General features: G+C 48.0%; 1 protein-coding gene across 1 annotated transcript in view; it reads right to left on the bottom strand.

Annotated features, from left to right (window-relative positions):
* PAQR5 (progestin and adipoQ receptor family member 5) overlaps positions 1 to 20,247 on the bottom strand; it is a 99,973-nt gene extending 79,726 nt beyond the window's left edge. The window contains exon 1 of the mRNA XM_049906158.1: positions 20,125 to 20,247. The gene's annotated coding sequence lies outside the window, so the exon portion shown is untranslated. The remainder of the gene's footprint in view (positions 1 to 20,124) is intronic.
* Between the last annotated feature and the right edge of the window lie 4,484 nt (positions 20,248 to 24,731).

Genomic DNA, 24,731 nt, shown 5'->3' with positions numbered 1-24,731 from the left:
TTATTGTTGTGTGCCAAGTCGAGTTGATTCCGACTCAGCAACTGTGTATGACAGTGTAGAACTGCCCCTTGGGGTTTCCTAGGCTGCAGTCTTTACAGGAGCAGATTGCCAGGTCTTTTCATCTGCAGAGCATCTGGTGGGTTTGAGCCGCCGCCGACCTTTTGGTTAGCAGCCAAGTATTAACTGTTGTTCCACCAGGGCTCCTGGTACACAGTAGGTGCTTAATAAAGGGCAATTGCTGTTATAACTGTGTTATGACTGAGGACATTCCTTCTGTGGCCTGCCACAGGCTGCAAGATACACCGCAAAATTTATTCTCCTTTCTCCCTGCTGAGACGGAATTCTCCCTGCTAACCCAATGTCACAAGTAACACATTCCACAATATTTGAGTGCAGCAGCGAATTAAGAGCCCCAGTGGCTGAAATGTGACACAAGGTCATTACTCTAGCATTATTAAGTAGAGGTTTTTTTTAAGGGCTAAGGCAAAATGCATTATTCAAAAACTCACGAAGAATGGGAATAATGACCCTCTAAATCAGCCCCCAAGAACGCTTAGCCAGAACTTGGGGAGGTGTAAACAGTAACCCCTGCCTTCCCAGGCAGGCTTCCCGAGCCTCCCAGCACTGCCTCGGGCTCCAGGCTAGTAGCGCTGGGGCTGGACCCCAGGTCTGCTATGCATGGATCCCAGGCGACAGTGGGGTGGGGAAGAGAGCTCCTGACTCCAGCTGTCCCCAAGCCCAAGTCATCCTTCCTGCCCTCCAAAGCCCCAAAGCGATTCACTTTGCCCAGGGAGGAAAAGTCAGGCTTCTGTAAGGAAAGTGGAAACATCACCTCCATACTTAAGCCACCTCTCACTAACACGTGTCCCCACAGTGCCCCGTGCAACATCATAAGCACATGAAGCAGGAAGTCCTGTCAAAGCTAAAACACACGCGGAGCTTCTTCTTGTCGTTACTAGTTGTTGTCAAGTTGGCTTTGAGTTATGTTGCTGCTGTTGTTGGGTGCCATCAAGTAGGTTCCGACTCACAGCGCCTATGTACAACAGAACAAAACACTGTCCAGTCCTGCACCATCCTCACAATCGTTGCCATTTTTAAGCCCATTGTTGTAGCCACTGTGTCAATCTATCTCCTTGAGGGTCTTCTGCTTTTTCGCTGACCCTCTACTTTACCAAGCATGATGTCCTTCTCCAGCGACTGGTCCCTTCTGATAACATGGCCAAAGTATGTGAGACAAAATCTTGCCATCCTTGCCTCTAAGGAGCATTCTAACTATACTTCTTCCAAGACAGATGTGTTCGTTCTTCTGGCAGTCGATTATATATTCAATATTCTCCGCTAACACCATAATTCAAAGGCATCAATTCTTCTGACTCATGGTGACCTTACATACAACAGGATGAAATGCTGCCTGGTCCTGGCCATCTTCATGATTGTTGGCATGTTTGAGCTCAGTGTTGCAGCCATTGAGGCAATCCATCTTGTTGAGTGTTTCCCTCACCTTCCCTGGCCCTCCACTTTACCAAACATGACGCCCTTCTCCAGTGATCAGTCCCTCCTGATGACATGTCCAAGGTAAGTAACTCGAAGTCTCAGATAATATTCTGTGATCCATAGGTTTTTCACTGGCTAATTTTCAGAAGTAGACGGCCAGGCCTTTCTTTCTAGTCTTTCTTAGTCTAGAAACTCTGCTGAAACCTGTCCATAATGGCTGACCCTGCTGGTATTTGAAATACCAGTGGCATAACTTCCAGCATCATAGCAATGTGCAAGCCACTGTGGTATGACAAACTGACAGATGAGCAGTGGAATCACGGAGACAGGTTGCTGCATTTCTTAACCTTGGGAGGTCATGCTGGGCTGGCATCTGTGTAAGGAGATGGAAAATTGGTCCCCTCTGCAGTGTGGGTCTTGAGGCTGGAGATGGTACACTTAGAGATTCACTTCTTTGGGCCTTGAAGACAAGGCCTCAGGAAAATTGCAACATTCAGGGCGAAGGGGAGGCGTAGTGGGGATTCAGCAGAATTATTAGGGAAATTTTTTTTTTTCCCTCTCACTTTTCATAGAGGCCTGGATCCTCCTCCCTGGGCACAATAACTGGTGGCAGCTGGGGCCTCAGGGGGTAAGTCAGAGCAGAAAGGAGTGGAGGGACAGAGAGCCAACCGTGTTAATTCCCATCATAAACAGTCTGTAGGGAAAGGCGCAGTGGGCAAGGGGTCAGAAGACCTGTTCCAGCCTGACTTGAACTGTCCCTGGGAAGCCCAAGTGGCTTTGCACAAGCTGTGTGGCCTTCCTCATCCCAGCAGGAAAAAATGGAGATGGCAATACCTGCCTTGTCCCTGAGGTCACGTTAAATAGAGCACCCAGCATGCAGCAGGCACTCCATGAACACTGCTGAAGGCTCCACCGAGCCCCACCCAGGGGCCTAAAACCCTCTGACGAGCCCAAAGAAGCAGGGATCATTTAACCCCCAGAGACTGAGTCTAGTCTCAATCCTTCTCACACTAACTGCACACTGAAACAAGGACTGGGAGCCCAGAAAATGCCTTTCTTAAATGGTTTTGTTTGGAGGAAGAAGGCCCATTAGTCAGGAGAAGTGCTCCCCTTTGAAAGTCAAATCTGGGGCTCTGGACAATGAAGGTTTTCAGGAGCACACCCAGGCCTGGGGAAGGCCCAGAGGCTGTACTCCCTCCCTCCCCTCCAGCCTGAAGTCCAGCCAGCCCGCTGGCCACTGGAATTCACTTCTGGAGACTCTTCAGCACTTTTCAAGCTCTTAAGGAAATCCTGAGGCTGGTGAGCTAGGACTTCATCTTTAAGAGGAGGAAATCGTTCAGACAATTGGTCTCTATTTTTCTGGAGCAACAGAGGAAGAGGGAGAGTCAGGAATTGGAGGAGAAAATGAAATATGTGGCTAATTGCTTCCATGAACAACTGCCGCTTTTGCCATGAGACCAGAAGAACTGGATGGTGCCTGGCTACCATTACTGAATGCTTCGATCAAAGATTCTATAAAAGAATCCTGATCAAAAGGGGGAAAATACAGAACAGGATTTTAAATTTTCTTGGACTCCCAACTCTCTGCAAACGTTGAGGCTGGATGAATCCCTGAAACTATTACTATGAGATAATCTTTAAACTTTGAACCTTAAACCAAAAATATCCCCAGAAGTCTTAAAACAAAACAATCATTTAGTTTAACTAGTAAAGAATGCCCGCTTTAAGCATTGTGTTCTTTTAAGAACTATCTCTACGGGATCAAATCGACAACAGCAACTGAAAGATGAGATAGGAAACTTAGCGGGCAGTGAGTTTAAGTTAACAGGTGGAGTAAGAATTCAGAAAAGGTGGGTGAGAATGGTTGTACACCTTGAAGAATACAATCAGTGTCACTGAATCGTACATGTAGAAAACGCTCAGTTGGTGTCTGCTCTGCTATGTCTATTCTCAAAAACAACAAAAATATACACATACATATTTTTAAAAAGACAAAAATGATACTTCCAGAATGGAGGTCAGGTGGGAAATCGAGGCCCAGAGAAGTCAGACAACTTGCTTAGGATCACACAGCGAGCTGGCCACAAGGTTAAGTCCAGAGCTCACTTTTTGACATTCCTTCCCCATCTTGGTGCTACAACCTAGAAGCAACATTCCAGCAAGCGGGCATCTGTTGGAATAGGAAGAACTGTCTCTGGGAGGAAGGAGCAGATGAAACTGAGCCAGACTGAGAAGAAAAGGAGAGAGGAAGGCAACAGAGGGCATGGCCTTCCCGTCCTTCTCCCACCCACCCCACGGCCTCTGTTTAAGCCAAAATTTTCATCTTCCTTCATGCAATTTCCTATTTCCCCTCACAATTTTTTTTTTCCAGATAATCAAGTTCTAGGGAGGACGTGCACCAGAAACATCCAAGAAACGAACAATTTAAGTCCAATAAAAATATCTGGAAATAAAGCCCTCCCTCTTGGTATCCTTCTTCTCAGCTGTTCCATACCTCCACCTTTCCCCAAAGAAAGAATTCTTTTGCTAATCCAGTACGCTTCCCTACCCTTCTACCTTTCTGATACCACATGAACAACATCCCATCCCTGGGTGAGCTCAGCTCTCTGCCTTCGCTCCCTCAACTTTCTGCCACCAAACTCCTGGCACACAGCACCTCTTCTCTCCCTTCTGTCTGTTACAGAAGCAGAGGCGTGCCCCTCCTGCCTGACGCCAATCCCTGGTCCCATTCTGGAAGTCACTCCAATGCTTCCTCAAGAACCTCCATGCCAGAGATACCCCTCTCCCTAGCGACATTCATAATTCTCAAAAAAATGGCAGCAACACAAAGTGCTCCTTGTGCATCAGCAAAGCCAGCACATGAATGACCAACTGGGAAAACAACACTCATCGTTTATATTCCAGGACCCCTGGTTGGCACAAAGAGTTAATGCACTTGTCTGCTAACTGAAAGGTTGGCTGTTCGAGGCAACTCAGAAGAAAGGCCTGGCAATCTGCTTATGACAAATCAGCCATTGGAAACCCCATGAAGTGCAGGTCTACTCTGACACATGTGGGGTCGCCATGAGTAAGGAATTGAGTGGATGGAAACTTCTTTTTTCTTCCAGGCAAAAGGCTAGCTTCCCATATAAAGGCGCCTCCAATTTGATTAGAAAAAGGCCAACAAAATGGACAAGACATACGAACAGTCAGTCCACCGAAAAGGAAATACAAGTGGCTCTTATATCTATGAAAACATATTCAACCTATTCATAGCAAAAGAAATGCAAATTAAAACTAGACTGAGAAACAGTTTTTCTTCTACCAAATTGGCAAGTTTCAGCAAGTTTGATAACGCTCCCTCTTGGAGGGTGGGGAAGAAACAAGCATCCTTGTGCAGTGCTGGAAAGGGTGTACAGCCTCATAAACTCTGTAAAGAGCAATTAGCCAGTATCTTTCCCAAAATACAGGAAACACTGGTGGCGTAGTGGTTAAGTGCTAAAGCTGCTAACCAAAGGGTCAGCAGTTCGAATCCACCAGGCGCTCCTTGGAAACTCTATGGGGTCAGGCAGCTCTACTCTGTCCTATAGGGTCGCTCTGAGTAGGAATTGACTCCACGGCACTGGGTTTGGGTTTGGTTTTTTTTTTCAAAATACAAATGCACACACCCTCTGATCCATTGATTTCACTTCTGGGGTTTTCTCCTACATACACACACACACACATCTACATTTGCAAAATGGCCAAGGTACAGAGTGATTCGGTAGAACACTGTGATGGCAAAAGACTGGAAACAGCCTCCATTACAAAAAACTGGAGATCAGTTAAATTAGGTGGCATCTGTGTGTTGGAACACCATGTAGCTGAGAACAAGAATGGAGACGCAAATGCTTATCTGTAGTCAGGTCTCTTTTCTGAGGTCCGGGTCCCACTTGGATTAGATTTCATGGTTGGCACAAATGGCTTGTTCTTGGCTACTAAAAGTTTGGTGGTTTGAACTCACCCTGCAGCGCTGCAGGAGAAAGGTCAGGTGATCTGCTTCCGTAAAGATTACAGCCAAGAAACCCCTACAGAGCTTGGTTCTACTCTATTACACATGGGGTCTCTATGAGTCAGAATCAACCCTATGGAAACAGGTTTGGTTTTTGGTTTTTTATCTCCAACCCAACATGCCCAAAATGTAACTCACAAGTTTCCACTCAGTTTCATCCTCCGTCCCTGAGAGGCCTCCTTGCAGCCTCACACCCAAACCCATTCAGTCTTCAAGTCCTAGCTGTGTTCTCTCTTGAATATCACTAGAATCCATCCACTCTTCCTCACCTTCCCCAAGGCTCCCCTAATCGAAGCCTTCTTCCTTGGCTACATCAACCTCCTCAGTGGTCTCCCTTCATGCTCTCTCCTGCCTCAGGGCCTTGGCACATGCTGCAACCAGTGCCTTGAATATTCTCCTCCCCTCCCCACCCTTGATTTACCTTGATTAATTCTTATCTATCTTCTAGAACTCAGATTAGCCATCATTTCCTCGAGGAAGACTTTCCTGACCCCTAGACCAGTGGTTCTCACCTGGGGGTGACTTTGTCTCCCACTATCTCCCAGGGGACATTTGGCAATGTCTGCAGATATAAAAAGGTTGTCACAACTGGGGTAGAGATACATGTGTCGCTGGGGATGCTGGTAAACATTCTGCAATGCACAGGACAGCGGCCCACAACAGAATTTATCTGGTCCAAAATGTGAATAGTGCCAAGGTTGAGAAACCCTGCTCTAGGCTAAGTCGTGTCCCTCATGACACACTTTCACAACATGCTCCATCTCTCCTGTATGCCACCTGTTGTGACTGTGATTAGATCTTCAACTGTGCACAGGTACTGGACAGGTTCTATTTTCTAAGCTTCGTGGGATGCATAAAGGAATTAAAGGCACTGGGTCATGTTCATCTCTGTATCTCTAGCCCCAGAGTCCAGCCATGAGCATACCCTTGAGCTTGGCAGTAGAAATGGGTGGATTGATATGAAAAGCTCAGGGCAGGGGTCAGACCATACTGAGTCAAAGCCTCCAACTCCACTGGGCCCTTGTGCCATCTGGCAGTCCTTCATTGCTCTTGCCCTTGGCCAGCTTCTGTTCCTGTACCTGCAGCACCTAGCTCTGTATAGCCTCTGCAAACTCCTCAAACCTTCCTCTTGGTTCATCTCCACCCAGGTGGTTCCTCAGGCCCCTTAAAGCCAGCCAGGCTTGGCATATCCCCTGGTCACTCTGTCAAACTGCTGCTCCTCCTGTAAACTCAACCAGACCAAGGCACTGCCACTCACTCAACTGCCAAGCCAGGAACCTGGGCCCCTGCCTGGCCTGCTCCTTGCCCCCTTGTTCAGCACATCCACCCATCACGTGGCTACCTGGCTCCTCGGCATCTTTCAGACCTGCTCCCTCTGCTCACCCCAACGATAAGGGTTCTGCGCTCCCCAGTTCCCTTCCACTTGGTCATCTTGCCTCCAGCCTCCTTCCCTTCCAGTCTGCTCCCCAATGCTCCTAGTTATGTCCTTCTAAGATGACAATTAGCCCCAATCACCTCCTCATTAGAAACTCCTTCAGTGCTTCTCAGCACCCACAGGGTCGGGCCCAAGTTCCTTAGCCTGGTCGTTAACCCTCCAAACTCCTATCCTCCCCTCCCATGGCCTCACGTCCAGTCACATCCCTCACAGCCCCAAATGCAGATACCACTGGGCCACTTGTTGTCTCACCCCACAGTCTAGGTGTCTTCTCTGCCCTTCCGTCTTAGTTTCCTAGTGCTGCTGTAATAAAAAAAAAAATACCATCACAGTGGCTTTAAAGCACAGGAGTTTATCTTCTCATGGTTTTGATGGCTAGAAGCCCAATCAGAGCATTGGCTCCAGGGCAGGGGCCTTACTGTCGGTAGCCTCAGGAGTGCCTTGGCATCCGGTGGCGTTCCTTGGCGTCTGTCTTCCCCCGCACGTGTCTGTGTCTATTTCGCTCTTTATAACTCAGAAATGATGAGGTTTAGGACCCACTCAATGCTGGTATGAGCTCATCAACATAAAAGAAAATTGCTATTTCCAAACAGAGTAATAAGTACAGGTACAGAGGTGAGGATTTCAACCCATATTTTGGAGGGACACAGTTCAATCCACAATACCTTCCCTCGCTCCCTTTCCCTTGTCTTGCCTGGCCTCCCCTTTCTCTGCTGACTAGAGAGCTCAAGTTCATCCTGAAAACCTAGTTTAAATACCCCTTCCCCACCACCGCCTCCCTAGCCTAATTCGTCATGCCCCCAGCCCTCCCCAATTCCCTACAACGCAGGCTGGAATGGCTCACGCCCTCCTCTGTGTACATGGGGACGTTAGTGGCATGCGGAATGACAGGCTGGCACCTCGTCTACCCTGCTAGACTGAGAGCTCTTACAGGCAGGGACTATGTCTACTTCGCTGCTCCTTCTCCTGCATCTAGCCCGCAGCGGAGAGCAGGGCTTCTTCAAGGATGACAAGAAGAAGTAACCAAAACCGATGCCCGCATCCTAGAAGCGTTTCTTAAAAGAATGAATAACCCAAACCAATCGTTCTGGGGACCAAGATGCATCAACAAAGCCCCTCCCACCCTCGGAGAAGTGAAATCTTCCCCCCATGAAGCACCAAGGCCAGAAGGGGCTTCCGTGGACAAAGTTAATCAACAACTAACTTGGAGGAACAAACAAAGTAAAACCAGGGTGAGCAGTGCGGGCGTCACGTGCCTTTGGTCTAAAGCCATCATCTCTGTCTGCTGTCCTTCTGCCTGGTGGGTGGGCTGATTCACTTCCTGTGTTCCTCCCATGACAGCGTGAGAGAGGAGAGCAGACAGAAGCCAAGTCCGCTGGGCAAGTGCAGATGACTAATCATGAAGGCTGCCTCATGCTGGAGGACCAATGATCTTACTGTGTGGGCCAAGACCACAGGCCCGCTCCCCACTGCCCCCACCTTCTTACATAACCCAAGGTCTGGAAGGCAAAGATAACATGGCTGTGACTCTTAGTAAGAGGCCCAGAGCCTGCCCTTTCCTCACAGCTCACATCCCACCCTCTAAGCCCTTGGATACCCTACCCACTGCTTCCTAGTTTATGTATGGCCCACATTTACAAAACAGGAGCTGAAAAGAGATAAGTGTCTTCCCAGTCCTGAGGATAATCATCAGAGGAGTCTTTAAAGATCATCTAATCTAGCCATGTCCAACCAGAGGTGATTTTTGCCCCAAGGGACATTGGCAGTGTCTGGGAGACATTTCGGTGCAAATGATTAAATGGGCTTGGCTGCTAACCAAAAGGCTGGAGATTCAAATCCACCCAAAGGCTCCTCAGAAGAAAGGCCTGGCAATCTACTTCTGAAAAATCAGCCATTGAAAACCCTATGGAGCACAGTTCTACTCTGACACACATGGGGTCATCATGAGTTGGAGTTGACTTGATGACTCAATGACTAGTTTGGAGACATTTCTGGATGCCAAGATGGAAGGGAAGGGGATGCTATTGGCATCTAATGGGTAGAGACTAGAGATACTGCTAAACTTCCTGCAATGCAAGCAGCCATCTAAGATGCATCAATTGGTCTCATCCCAAATGGAGCAAAGAAGAATGAAGAACACCAAAGACACAAGGTAATTATGAGCCCAAGACACAGAAAGGGCCACAAAAATCAGAGACTACAACAGCCGGAGACCAGAAGAACTAGATGGTGCCCAGCTACAACCAACGCTGTGACAGGGAACACAACAGAGAATCCCTGACAGAGCAGGAGAACAGTGGGATGCAGACCGGAAATTCTCATAAAAGGACCAGACTTAATGGTCTAACTGAGACTAGAAGGACCCCAGAGGTCATGGTCACCAGACCTTCTGACCTTCTGTTAGCCCAAGACTAGACTCATTCCCAAAGCCAACTCTTCAGACAGGGATTGGACTGGACTATAAGATAGAAAATGATACTGGTGAGGAGTGAGCTTCTTGGCTCAAGTACACACATGAGGCTATGTGGGCAGCTACTGTCTGGAGGGGAGATGAGAAGGCAGAGGGGGACAGGAGCTGGCTGAATGGACATGGGGAATACAGGGTGGAGAGGGGGAATGTGCTGTCTCATTAGGGGGAGAGCAGCTAGGAGTACTAAAAAACCAAAAACCAAACCCAGTGCCATCGAGTCGATTCTGACTCGTAGTGCCCCTATAGGACAGAGTAGAACTGCCCCATAGAGTTTCCAAGGAGCACCTGGCGGATTCGAACTGCCAACCCTTTGGTTAGCAGCCATAGCACTCAAGCACTACGCCACCAGGGTTTCCAGGAGCACATAGCAAGGTGTATATAAGTTTTTGTATGAGAGGCTGACTTGATTTGTAAACTATCACTTAAGCACAATTAAAAAAAAAAATTCCTGCAATGCTCAGGACAGCCCCCTACAACAAAGAATTATCTAGTCCAAAATATCAATAGTGCCAAGGTTGAGAAACACTGATCTAATCCAAGCCGTCCCTTTTACAGATGCGGTAACTGAGATCCAGGAAGTAACAGGGCCAAAGTTACACTCGGTTGGATACAGTCAGAATTAGAATCCAGGGAGCCCCACCGGCCACAGCAGCCTCCAGCTCCCAGGAGTTCAGTGACCAATTCAAAGACCAGTTGTAGCGGCTGATGGAGTGGCTGAAATTGGGGCCCTGGGAACTCGAAGCCCATGGTATCTGGGCTCTGTGCCTTTGGTAGGTTCCAAATGAATCCCGCCAAGGACAGCCTGAGCACCCAAGCCACTGGGCTCCTAGATAATCAAAGGGGGAAAATGTCTTAAGGGTCTGTGGTGTGGGCAGGCAAAATGCCCCATCCTTGCTTAGGCAAAAACTCATCATTAAAGTCCCTTCAGTCCAGAGCATGTTGGAGGTGGTCCTGGCCTGGTGTCAAGGCCAGAAGTGAGGTTAACTCTATAAGGTAAGGTCTGGCTTAGAAGATAGCATGTGGTGGAAATTAACCTTGAACCACTGCTTTGGGGGACACTGTTCTTTTTCCAGGAAACCCTCATGGCATAGTGGTTAAGTGCTATGGCTGCTAATCAAAAGGTTGGCAGTTCGAATCCACCAGGCCCTCCTTGGAAACTCTGTGGGACAGTTCTACCCTGTCCTATAGGGTCGCTAGGAGTCAGAATCGACTTGATGGCAATGGGTTATGGGAATGGGCTCTTTTTCCTAGTTGGCAAAATATCTCTCTCTCACCTGTTGGCTCCTCACTGCCATCCTGCATAATTTCAAAATAATGTCTACAGTTGCCCTCACTCTGTTCCCCAAGAAGCCAATACCATGTCCTCTAACCATGGGTCAGACACCAAGGCACAGTTCCAGGCATCAGAGCTGATGGTACAGCTCATGAAAGACTGACTCATACCATGTCACAACAGATGTACTTTTCCATCCACTGTGGCTAAAAAACGACCAAACTTGTAGCTGATGGTGGTGATAAAGAGAAGGTCAAGGTCAAGAATGCATGAAGCTATGTGTCAGGTCAGGGCCTCACCTTCTTCAGAGGAAGGAAACCCATAAGGGTGGTTGGGGAGGAGGATAGGGGTGGGTACATACAGTGACCTGGGACATAGGAGGAGGCAACATTACAGGTTCATTTTTCAGGTAAAGCATTGTCATTGTTCCCTCCACTTGCCTAGTCCCCTTCCTTCCTGATTTTTCTAACAAGCAAGCAAACTCTTACACATCCTTCAAAACCCAATTTCTGGGGTCCTTCCCCTACTCCAAGGTTCAGGTAAATTCCAACTTTTAATTTGGCAAATCACAATGACAATGAAAACAGATGTTGGGGTCAATAGCAGGGCTTGTGAAAAAAAACCCAAAACTTCCTAAGGCACTAACATGTGGGCCTGCACAATGTTGGTTCCTCTGTGAGGCCACCTCGGCCATCTTGGCCTCCAGGCTCTCTGCCCCGTCTATGTGGCCTAGTTGGTTGTATTGAGGCAGCATGGTATAGAAGCTAAAGGTTCAGGGTCTGCAGCCAGACTGCCTGGGCTAGTAGTTCTGGTTCCCTCTTCTCCGAGTGTCATCTTGGGCAAGTTATTCCACCTTCCTGAGGCTCAGTTTCCTCATCTGTAAAAGGGAGATGATATACTAGTTTCAGCCTCATGGGGTTATTGTACACATCAGCTAATGCATGTAAAGTGCTCAGGATAGTGCCTGGCACACGGCTGACTTTTACTGAATGCTTATTACTATTGATAAAAATGCAGCAGAGGCCCACTCCAGCCAATCACAAAAGAAGGCATTTCCCTTAAGTATGAAAAGAAGAGATGCCTCTAGGAACTTTAGCTTCCAGCCCCTCATCTTTCATCTATGCTCTTGTAATACCTGCCTTGGGATCTCCCTGCCCCCAGGTCCCCCCCACACCCCAGTGTTCTCCATATGACCCCAGAGTTTTGCCTTGAAATATTAAGTCTTATATATGTGGTCGAACTATCTGTGCTATTATTTGTTTTATAAGCCTGTCTTATGTTTGGCTGGAAGGTGGATTCAGGAGTGGCTTCGGTCCTGAGTTAGTAGGGTGTTCAGGGGCCATACTCTCAGGGGTTCCTCCAGTCTCTGTCAGACCAGTAAGTCTAGTCTTTTGTTGTGAATATGAATTTTGTTCTACGTTTTTCTCTTGCTCTGTCTGGAACCCTCTACTGTGCTCCCAGTCAGAGCGGTTGGTGGTAGTAGCCAGGCACCATCTAGCTTTTCTGGGCTCATGCTGGTGAAGGCTGTGGATTATTTGGTCTGTTAGTGCTGCGTGCCATATGCAGTGTGCTCTGTGCTATGTACAATGTGAGGTTTGAGCGGTGCTTTTGGCTGTGTGCAGCGCAGTGTGCAGTGTACTTTACGCAGTGTGCAGTGTACTGTGTGCAGTGTATTGGGTGCAGTGTACTGGGTGCAGTGCTATATGCAGTGTGCGGTGTGCTGTGTGCATTCTGCTGTGTGCAGTGTGCCATTTCTTTCTGCTATGTGCTGTGTGTAGTGTGCTTGTGGTGTGTGCTCTCTGCTGTGTGCAGCGTGCTGTCTGGTGGAGTCCCTGGGTGGCACAAACAGTTAAACACTCAACTATTTGCTAAAAGGTTGGTGGTTCGAACCTGCCCAGTGGTACCTCATGAGAAGGCCTGTTTCCAAAAGATCACGGCCTTCAAAATCCTATGAAGCAGTTCGACTCTGCACACGCGGGGTCGCAATGAGTTAGAATCAAGACAATGGAAACTAACGACAACAATAATTTGCTTTGCAGCTTACAGAGCCCTTTGGACCACTAGCTCTCTCATAAAACAATGTAGATTCTATTGTACCCATTTTACAGATGAGGAATTCGAGGACCAAAAAAGCAAGCTCTCTTCCCCCAACCCATGGCTGCCCCATGGAGTGATAAGGAGAGGGAAGTGATGAAGATTAAAGTTTCCAAATAGATTTCCTGGAAGGATGGGTAAGACCTTGGTATAGAGAGGACAAGGGTCTCTGCATATCTTCTGCCTCCAACCTAGAACACGGCCAAACTGGGCATTTAAGAAGTGCTTTGAAGGTAAAGCAAAAGTCTGTGTATTACCAAAGCCAGGCAAAGACACCACTAAAAAAGAAAACTATGGACAAATATCCCTCACGAATATAGACGCAAAACTCCTAAACAGAATTCTAGCCAACAGAATTCAACAGAATATAAAATACATATATATATACATATATACATATATACATATATACATATATACATATATACATATATACATATATACGTATATACGTATATACTTATATATGTATATATATAAAACATCACGACCAAGTGGGCTTCATACCAGGTATGCAAGGATGGTTCAACATTAGAAAATCAATCAAGGTAATCCACCTCATAAATAATAATTAAGGACAAGAATCACATGATCATCTCAATCAATGCAGAAAAGGCATTTGATAAAGTCCAATAACCATTCCTGATAAAACTCTCAGTAAAATAGGAATAGGGAGGAAATTCCTCAACACAATTAAGGGTATATATACAAAACCAACAGCCAACATTATTCTTGATGGACAGACACTGAAAGCATTCCCCTTGAGAACAGGAGCCAGACAAGGACTCCCTTTATCACCATACTTATTCAATATTGTACTAGAAGTCCTAGCTAGAGCAATAAGACAAGAAAGGGAAATAAAGGGCATATAAATTGATAAGGAAGAATTAAAACTATCTCTATTTGCAGATGACATGATCATATACACAAAAAATCCCAGAGACCCAAGAAAGCTACTGGAACTAATAGAAGAATTCAGTAAAGTGGCAGGACACAAGATCAACACACAAAAATCAGTTGGATCCCTCTACATTAACCAAGAGAACTTCTGAAAAGGAAATCAGGAGAACAATACCATTTACAGTAGCCCTCAAAAAGATAAAATACTTAGGGATAAACCTAACCAGGGCAGTAAAAGACTATACAAAGAAAACTATAAGACACTACTGCAAGAAACCAAAAGAGACCTACTTACATAAATGGAAAAACATACCATGCACATGGATAGGAAGACTTAACATTGTGAAAATGTCAATACTACCCAAAGCAATCTAGACATATAATGCAATCCTGATCCAAATTCCAACAACATTCTTTAATGAGATGGAAAAACTAATCACCAACTCTATATGAAAAGGAAAGAGACCACAGATAAGCAAAGCATTACTGAAGAAGAACAAAGTAGGGGGCCTCACACTCCCCGATCTCAGAACCTACTATACAGCCACAGTAGTCAAACAGCCTGGTCCTGGTACAACAGACACATAGACCAGTGGAACAGAATTGAGAACCCAGAAGTAAATCCATCCACCTATGGACAGCTGATCTTCAACAAAGGATTGAAATCCATTAAATGGTAAGAGAAAGTCTCTTTAACAAATGGTGTTGGCAAAACTGAATATCCATTTGCAGAAAAATGAAACACCCGTACTTCACACCATACACAAAAACTAACTCAAAATGAATCAAAGACCTAAATGTCAAACCTAAAACTATAAAGATCATAGAAGGAAAACAATGCTAGGGGACCTAATATACAGCAAAAATCGATTGCCAAACATAACTAAAAACGCCAAACTGCAGAAGATAAACTAGACAACCAGGATCTCCTAAAAATTAAACACTTGTGCTCATCAAAAGACTCCATTAAAAACGTTTTTTAAAAAGGGAACCTACACACCGGGACAAAAATTTTGGCTGTGACATATTCAAGAAGGGTCTCATCTCTAAAATTTACAGAAAACTTTAACACTGTCATGGGTTGAATCGTGTCTTCCAAAAACATGTGTCAACTTGGTTAGACCATGATTCTCAGTATTGTGTGGTTGTCCTCCATCTTATGATTGTAATTTTATGTGAAAGAGGATTAGGGTGGGATTGTAACACCTTTATAATCCCTGATCCTAGGTAAAGGGAGTTTTCCTCAAGAGATAAAAAGGAAAAGGAAGCGACCACAGAGGGGGGACCTCATACTACCAAGAAAGCAGCGCCAGGAGCAGAGCGCATCCTCTGGACCCGAAGTTCCTCTGCTGAGATGCTCCCAGACCAAGGGAAGACTGACGACAAGGACCGTCCTCCAGAGGTGACAGAGAAAGAAAGTCTTCCCCTGGAGCCAGTGCCCTAAATTCTGACTTCTAGCCTACTGGGCTGTGACAGAATAAACTTCTCTTTGTTAAAGTCACCCACTTGTGGTGTTTCTGCTACAGCAGCACTAGATGACCAAGACAAACACCTCAACAACAAAAAGACAAACAATCCAATTAAAAAATTGGCAAAGGACATGAACAGACACTTCACCAAAGAAGACATTCAAGTGGCTAACAGACACAGGAAGAAAGGCTCGAGATCATTAGCCATTGTTGTTGTTGTTGCTATTAAGTGCCCTCAAGTTGGTTCCAGCTCATAGCGACCCTATGTGCAACAGAACAAAACACTGCCCAGTCCCATGCCATCCTAACAATTATTGCTTGGTTTGAGACCATTGTTGCAGCTACTGTTGAGGGGTTTCTTCTTTTTCGTCATTAGAGAGATGCAAATCAAAACCACAATGATATATCATCTCCCTCCTGGAAAAACGATACTGATCAAAAAGACAGAAAACAACAAATGCTGGTAAGGTTCTGGCGAGATTGGAACTTTTATACACTGCTGGTAGGAATGTAAAATGGTACAACCACTTTGGAAATCTATCTGGCGTTATCTTAAAAAGTTAGAAATAGAACTACCATACAACCCAGAAATCCCACTCCTCGGAATATACCCTAGAGAAATAAGAGCCTTTACACGAACAGATATATGCACACCCATGTTTATTGCAGCTCTGTCTACAATAGCAAAAAGCTGGAAGCAACCAAGGTGTCCATCAACGGATGAATGGCTAAATAAATTGTGGTATATTCACACAATGGAATACTATGCATCAATACAGAGAAGTGGGGAATCTGTGAAACATTTCATAACATGGAGGAACCTGGAAGGCATTATGCTGAGTGAAATTAGTCAGAGGCAAAAGGACAAATATTGTATAAGACCACTATTATAAGATCTTGAGAAATAGTATAAACTGAGAAGAACACATACTTTTGTGGTTACGAGGAGGGGAGAGAGGGAGGGTGGGAGGGAGGGTGGGAGAGGGTTATTTACTGATTAGTTAGTAGATAAGAACTACTTTAGGTGAAGGGAAGGACAATACTCAATACACAGAAGGTCAGCTCAACTGGACTGGACCAAAAGCAAAGAAGTTTCTGGGATAAACTGAATGCTTCAAAGGTCAGTGGAGCAAGGGCGGGGGTTTGGGGACTATGGCTTAAGGGGACTTCTAAGTCAATTGGCAAAATAATTCTATTATGAAAACATTCTGCATCCCACTTTGAAATGTGGCATCTGGGGTCTTAAATGCTAACAAGCAGCCATCTAAGATGCATCAATTGGTCTCAGCCCACCTGGAGCAAAGGAGAATGAAGAACACCAAGGTCACACGATAACTATGAGCCCAGGAGACAGAAAGGGCCACAAGAACCAGAGACTTACATCATCCTGAGACCAGGAGAACTAGATGGTGCCCAGCCATAACCGATGACTGCCCTGACAGGGAGCACAACAGAGAACCCCCGAGGGAGCAGGAGATCAGTGGGAGGCAGACCCCAAATTCTCATAAAAAGACCAGACTTAATGGTCTGACTGAGACTAGAGGAATCCCGGCGGTCGTGGTCCCCAAACCTTCTGTTGGCCCAGGATAGGAACCATCCCCGAAGACAACTCATCAGACATGGAAGGGACTGGACAACGGGTAGGAGAGAGATGCTGATGAAGAGTGAGCTACTTGTTATCAGGTGGACACTTGAGACTGTGTTGGCATCTCCTGTCTGGAGGGGAGATAGGAGGGTAGAGAGGGTTAGAAACTGGCAAAATTGTCACGAAAGGAGAGACTGGAAGGGCTGACTCATTAGGGGGAGAATAAGTGGGAGTATGGAGTACGGTGTATATAAACTTATATGTGACAGACTGACTTGATTTGTAAACGTTCACTTAAAGCTCGATAAAAATTATTAAAAAAAAAGAATAAACATATGTACGCCCATGTTCACTGTAGCATTGTTCACAATAGCAAAAAGATTGAATCAGCCTAAATGTCCATTAATGGATGAATGGATAAACAAACTGTGGTTTGCAATACTACACAACCATAAAGAATAAGGATGAATCCGTGAAAAATCTCACGACATGGATGAACCTGGAGGACATTATGCTGAGTGAAATAAGTCAATCACAAAAGCACAAATATTGTATGAGACCACTATTATAAACAGTTAAGAATAGGTTCTCACACAGAAAGAAACATTCTTTGATGGTTACCAGGGATGGCAGGGGAAGGGAGGGAGAATCGCTAACTAGATAGTAAAAAAAAAAAGATAGTAGACAAGTGTTAATTCTGGTGAAGGGAAAGGCAATACACAACATGGCAGAAGTCAGCACAAGGTTACCAAAGCAAAGGAAGACGCTGAAAGGCACACAAGAATAAAGAACAACTATGGTAAATGCTGGAAACTCTGGTGGCGTAGTGGTTAAGAACTACGGCTGCTAACCAAAATGTCAGCAGTTCACATCCACCAGTCACTCCTTGGAAGCTCTATGGGACAGCTCTACTCTGGCCTATAGGGTCACTATGAGTCGGAATTGACTTGACGGCAACAGGTTTTGGTTTATGGTAAATGCTATTACATACACGATCCTGCAACAAAGTAATAACAAACAATAATTTATGAGTAGATACACAGGTAAATATGCATACAAAACGGGTGAGGGTGGTCAGACAGAAGTACACCCACGTACATACACAGGTATGGCTGTGGTGGATATTTCTACATGTGTATTTGTAAACGCCGCATGTACGCTTATATGTATAAAACAGAGCATATATGGAGAACAGTTACAGAAACTACTTAGACATTGGGACTGAACTACTTGACTTGAAGGCTAAGGACCCTGGTCTTGGGGGACATCTAAATTAATTGGCAAACACTGTTCATAAAGATAACGTTCTATATCCTAGTCTGGTGAGTAGCTTCTGGGGTCTTAAAAACTTGCGAGTGGCCATCTAAGAAACAACTATTGGTCTCTTCCTGCCTGGAACAAAAGGGAATGAAGAAAACTGAAGACTCTTCTGAGACCCGAAGAACTACATGGTGCCTGGCTACCACTACTGACCACTGTGATCAGGACCACTATAGAAGGTTCCAGTTAGAATGGGTAAAAAACGTAGAAGAAAATTCAAACTAAAAAAGACCAGGCTTACTGGTCCGAAAGACGCTGGAGGAACCCCCAAGACTATTGATTGTCCTAAGACAACCTTCTAACTTGAAATCGAAGACACTCCTGGAGGCCACCTTTCAGCCACATAATAAAATAAACAATAACACCTGTCAAGAATGTGCTCCTTAGAACAATCAACTATTTTTCCGTATAGTTTCTGACATTTTCCCAAAACCAAAGATGAGAAGGCGGGGAGGGACAGGGACACCTGAAGAATGGAAACGGGGAACCCAGGGAGGAAATGGTGGGGGCTGGCACATAGGGAGGGTTGCAACCAATGTCACAGAACAATTTGTGTATGTATTATTGATCGGAAAATTAATTTGCTATATAAACTTTCATCCAAAGCCCGACAAAATGTTCAAAAAAAAAAAAAGTGTGTGTGTCTGGAAAAACACACGGGACTTTGGATGTACCTACCACTGGTTTAAAAACAAAACAAAACACTGCTCCAAGTGAAAAAAGAGGTCAAGGAGCTGCAGTGGTGGGGGCTGGGGCACCTTTCTGGTCCAACTTTGTCGAGTGCCCTCTCTGCTCAGCAAGGGAAAGAATCTCTGCAGCTTCAGGTCACTTCATTCCCTTGTTAGGAGCACCTTCTGTGTGCAGACACTACGGCTAGGGCATAGAACAATGCCGGCCCTGCCCTCCTGCTGCTCCAGTTACTTAGCAAGGAGCTGGCTCTCTCTCAGAGATTCCTGACCAGATTTTATTTCTGCTTGGGAGGTGCCCTCTCCTGGCTCACCCCTTTCTCGGGAAGAACCTCAAGGAAGGCAGAAGCAGCAGCCAACCCTGTTGAGCTACGGGCACAGCAGGAGCCTTCTGGTTCTGGAAGACTGTGACTGGAGGTCCAGACCTACCATCTTCTCCAGCAAATTACTTCACCTCTTTGAGTCTTATTTCTTTCTCATCCGCCAATGGACTAACACCTACTACCTCGTGTGTTTGTTGTGGGAGTAAAATGCAATCAGGAACGTGCTCCTGTTAGTAATACCGGCTCTTCTCAAGTCCACCGACCTCCCCCCTTTTGTCTTCCTGCTCCATCCCCACGCTGACCTGAGCTCTCCACCCAACCTGGCCTGGAAGAAGCCCCTTCTGCTGAAAACAACAAGGGTTTATTGCGCTCTTGCCCTCTGTCCTGCGAGCTGTGGCCCACCCTCTCCCCCGCGCCCTCTGACCGTGCTTGAGAAAGGCTGGTAGGGCGCATGGATGGCCAGCTCGGCGGTGGCCCGCTGCGAGGAGGGGCAGAAAGGTGGGAACCCCCGTGGCCCCTGGTCCGCACCTAGTCTCGCTCGGCCCAGAGTCGGAGGGTATATCTGGTCCGAGGAGGCGGAAAGCGCCAATGTAAACATCCCTTAAGAAATCGCCAACTCTGCAGTCCCCATCTAAGGAGTTTGTTTTAAAGGGATGGGGGCGGGGGGTAAGGACGCGAACTTTCTGAAAAGTAAGAGACTGGAAAAGTGAGAAGGCAATCATCCCATCGCTGCGGAGACCCTTCTCCATCCACAGCGGCGCCCACCGTCGCACCGACACCCGGCGCCGCAGGACAACTCGGCGGAGGGGTGCTGGGCTGGGCAGAGGGGTGCCGGGTGAGGGGCGGGCGGCTGCATGTCACCCGCAGCCGCGGTCCCGGCGCAAACTTTCCAAGACCCGCCCTCGGAGCCACCACCCGGGCTCCAGGGAGCAAGAGCGGCGGCAGCTCGGGGAGAGGGTGAGCGTGAACCGGACGGGGCGAGAGGACGCGCGTGGCTAGGGGACTGGCGGGCGGCCGCTGGCCAAGGAGTCCCGCCCTCGGTTACCTGGGTTCCGAGGGTCACGGGGGTCCAGTGGAGAGGGCCCAGGTCGGCTGGAGACAGGGACACTTCTCTGGGGCCGCAGCAGCCCCCAAACACTCGGAGGCTGCACCTGGCCGGACGGGTCAGTGCGCCTACCCTCTCGAGTTCCAGCTCCCGGTCCCCTCCCGCGCAGGGCGGAGCGGCCCCGGGGGAGGAGCCGAAGGTAGTGGGCGTCCCTCCCCTCGCGGGGCCTGTACCCAACAAAGTGCCACCTCCCCGGGCCTCCGTGACCGCCAAAGGGTCACCTCACCACTCCCAGCCTGAGGTGCAATTAAGGCCATGCGCTCACGGGGAGCCAGGACGTGCGCATAGGCCCCCTCACCCCCTGTACCCTTCGGCTGATATACCCCACGCCCATGCCCTCCACCGGCAGAGGATGAGAGCTGGGAGCCCCGAGGCCTTCTAGAGGGCAGGGCCACTGAGCCTGTGGCCTCAGAAAAATGCGTGGGGTGGAGCACACGGAAGGAGACAAAACAACTGGGGACGCGCAGCCCCACCCCACAATGTTCTCTTCCCGGGTGGGAGAGGTTCCCGGCTATTCTTCGTCCCTGTCATCAGTTCCACCCTCTCTCTGGAGTGCCCAGGGCCGTGGTCCTTGCTGCTTCTGACTCTCCTGCAGCTCCCCTTCCCGGGTCACAAGCCCCCAGACTGGAAGGTGCTGGGCTGACTTCCACCACCCAGTGGGCACCGTGATAACATATGAAGACACACAGAGGTCAAAACAGAACCGTCTGGCTCCTGGCATCCAGCCTCTGGGGCTATCCCCCAGGTGCTGAAGGAGGAGGTCGTAGCTACTGCCTGCCCACTCCCCCCCATCCTCCCAGAAAATCCACTCTGGAAAATCCAGTCCTCAGACAACACCCCCAGACCCAGGTGGGGAGGTGGGCAGGACACTTTCTTGGCCCCAGATTGCAGCCCCCAGGTTCTCTGCTCACCCCCTGTGCCCTGCTTTGCCTTGTTTGCCCAGCGTGCAGACAATGGGAGAAGCCCTGGGCTGGGAGTCCAGAGAGCTAGGCTCTATCCTCTGCTTAGCTCTGTGACCTTGGGCAAGTCTCTGCCCCTTTCTGTTTCCCCCTTTGCAAGTCAGTGGGTTGCAGGTGATGATCCCTAAGGCCCTTTTTATGGATACCAAATCCTGCTGTTGGACACCTTGCCGTATTGGGTTTTTCTGTGGCTGTGCATTCTGTAAAGGGGTGTGTGTGTTCCTCTCAGTCTAGGTTACCTTTTCCCCTCAGACCTAAGTTGTTGAAGGGAAAGCTGTTGAGGTTGTGCAGACAGGTAGGCAAGTCATCTGTGCAACCAGAGCTTGATAAGATCAGCTAGACATGAGGAAAAGAGCCCTGGTGCCACAAGAGTTAAGCACTCAGTTGCTACCCAAAAGGTTGGCAGTTCAAACCTACCCAGCTGCTCCGAGGGAGAAAGACCTGGTGATCTCCTCCTGTAAAGATTACAGCCTAGAAAACCCTATAAGGCAGTTCTACTGTGTCACATGGGGTCACTATGAGTTGAAATTGACTCGACGGCACCTAACAACAACAAGCATAAGGAGAGAGGATCCCACGTGCCCTACGCTGCGTTCAAGAGCAGCCTCAGACTGGTCAGCAGGGCCGTGCTCTCTCAGCAGGCTCTAGGGAAGAACGGTACCTTGCCTCTTCCAGCTTCTGCTGGCTCCTCGTGTCCTTGGCTTGTGGCTGCGTGACTGCAACCTCTGCCTCCATCTTCACGTGGCCTCCTTTCCTCTGTGTGTCTTCCCATAAGGACGCCTGTCATAGCATCTGGGGCCCACCCTAAACCCATCTCAACATCCTTAACAAATTACATCTGCAAAGACCTTTTCTCCAAATCAGGTCACGCTCACAGGTTCTGGGGATTAGGACGTGGACGTATCTTTATGGCGGACAGTGCTTTCCTCCTACTGGTAGCAATGGGGTCCAGCAAGGCCAGTTTCCTCCTTTGGTTTTTCCTCCATTTCTCACCTGTCTCAGCTGCCTGCTCAGAGCTTCCTCCAGCATCTTCTCCCATCTGGACGTCTGTGGAGAAGAAAGGAGACTGAGGCCACATGGGAGCCTGGCTGGGGGCACTGAATGGGAGACCGCACCAACTTTAACCCCCTTTCCTACCGTCTCGTGGTCGGACGTGATGTTTCAGTGGCACCCTTCACCCCCCTTCCTCTAACATCTTTACGTCCGGGGGGCTCTATGGAAAAGACACCCCTTTCAGAGAATGTGTTCAGAGAAAGCAACTCTTCTTCCTGCTCGTCTTTCCTGTAAACTCTGCTCCTCTTCCAATGCCCCAGTCCTGATGTCCCACAGCCCTTTGCCGGGGAAGCTGCAGATCTTTGCCTTCCATGTTGAGAGCCCAGACCCTCTGGGCAAATGCCCCTGGGGTAGAGGACCCCTAATCAGGGGTCCTGTCCAGAGACTGAGAGCGGTAGCCTGTGAGAACCTGGCCCATAAAGAAGGTGTGTGGTGGGGAGGAAGCTGAGAGGGAGATGTGGTTCACCTTGTCTGGGACTCCCCTAGGTCAGGGCCAGGCCAAGGAGCCTAGCTCAGGAGCTAGGTCACTGCCTGCCAGGAGAGAGACCAAGAGGGCCAGCCCATCACTCAGGCACCTGAAGGAAGCCGCCAGGCCTGCCCTGTGCCAGGTGGGCTCTCTGGGGGTCAGCACCCATTGAGATCCAGAGAATCCCAAAGGGCCTGCAGGGTCATTTGACCCAAGGAGTAAAGATGCTTGGAGAGCAGCAGAGATGTCCTTGAAGGGACCAGTGGGTGTGTGGTGTGTGCACAGCTGCCTCTGGCTCAGATGCTGAGTTCCCAGGCCCTGGCAGCATCTTTACAGCAGCTGAGGGCCCGCAGTTCCTTTGCAGGAGGGGCTCAGGTATCTGCCTGCTTGTAGGCGCAGCACTAGGGGCTGGTCTTGCAGCTACATTGGTGAAGAAGCACACTTTTTAATGTAGGTAGAGGGTTTATTTGGGGTGACTTACAGGAGAGAGCTGATAGAGATGACGAAGGGGATTTAGAGGTTAATGCACTTGGATGTAACCTAAAGTTTGTAGGTTCAAGTCCACCCACAGGTGCCTCAAGAGAAAGGCTGGACCATCTACTCCTGAAAAATCAGCCATTGAAAACCCAGAGAGTAGACACCTACACATGGTTATCTCCATGTGTGCCAGAAAAGAACTGTGCTCCATAGGGGTTCCAATGGCTGATCTTTTGGAAGTAGATCACCAGGCCTTTCTTCCGAGGTGCCTCTGGGTGGACTTGAATCTACAACCTTTTGGTTAGCAGCCAAGCTCATTGTCCATTTGCACTACCCAGGGACTCCATCAATTATACATTGGTCACATTTTCCTTGGGACTGACCAGATTCTAGCCAGGCCTCAAAACGGAGTGAAGACAACATTTGAGAGATATCATATCATACCTGGTTTTCTCCTCCTCCCCGAGCCCAGCACCAGGCGTGGACGCTGCAAATGCTGGACTTACTGAGGCTGAGCCAGATACTGGGGGTGGGATGGGGGTTCCTTCTGGGCAGCCTGGACATCTGCTCTCTGTCTGAAGCTGCTGTCTCTTCTCCGGAACTAAAGGCCTTTCAGGATTGTCCCAGGCCAAACTTTGCCCCGTGAACGTGACCAGAAAGTTCTTCCCTGATCCCCAGCTCTGCAAGCCCCAGGCAAAACCTTTACTCCCCTCTCTTTCAAGAGTCACAGAAATGTCCACCAGTTTAACCCAGCAATCCTTCACCTGAGAGCTTGTCCTAAGGAAATCATCCTCAGCCTTATAAAAGCTCTTTGAACAAAGTTCCATCATTCTGTCCAATTGCAGGAAACTTGAAGCCACCTAAGTGTCCGGCTCTACCACACTGGTGAAGTAAACAACAGCACACCCATTTTAAAAGCTTATTGTGAGGACTCTATTGCAACACAGAAAAACACTGCTGATGTAGTGATGAGTGCGGAATTATGTCGGGCACTCTCCCAGCTGTGGAACAACTGTATCCGTGTGTGTCCCAGGGCCGGAGGGGAATTGGAAAAGAGAAAAAGCAGAAATGCTCGTTAATGGGTTTTGGGGGATTGTGGGTGATTCTTTTTTTGATTTCTGGTATTGCTGGGACACAGTTTGTGCAATTCATTTTGATCTGAGGATATAATGATTATAATTACTATCATTATTAGCCCTGTGTTCAGGGAAGGTTCTTGAAGACGCCTATTCAAGCACAGGTGTAAATGAGCACAGGTCTTAAAGTGGGCCACCTCCCTGGAGCATCTGCATTTCAAAGAAGACCAGAGCTGCAGACAAACAGTGGCATTCAGACCAGGGCCCATAGCTATTTCACAGCCAGGGAGGCCCTGAGAGCGCTTTAGATAAGCCCCCTGCTCCACACATTCACCCACCAGGCGCCCCCAACCTGCTAAGCTCCGTGTACCCTCCTTGTGGGGCCAGAGAGGAAGGGGACACACATTCCTGGAGAGCTTTCAGGTACTTCAGGCCCCGAGCCTCATGTTACTGGACATCGTTCTATTCAGTAATAATACCTGTGGAGTCAGTATTGTTTCCCCATTTTACAGGTGG

The sequence above is a fragment of the Elephas maximus genome, chromosome 13 (assembly GCF_024166365.1).
Source record: "Elephas maximus indicus isolate mEleMax1 chromosome 13, mEleMax1 primary haplotype, whole genome shotgun sequence".
Taxonomy (NCBI): Eukaryota; Metazoa; Chordata; class Mammalia; order Proboscidea; family Elephantidae; genus Elephas; species Elephas maximus.
Note: the sequence above shows the minus strand (reverse complement) of the source record. Positions and strands in the feature narration are given on the sequence as shown.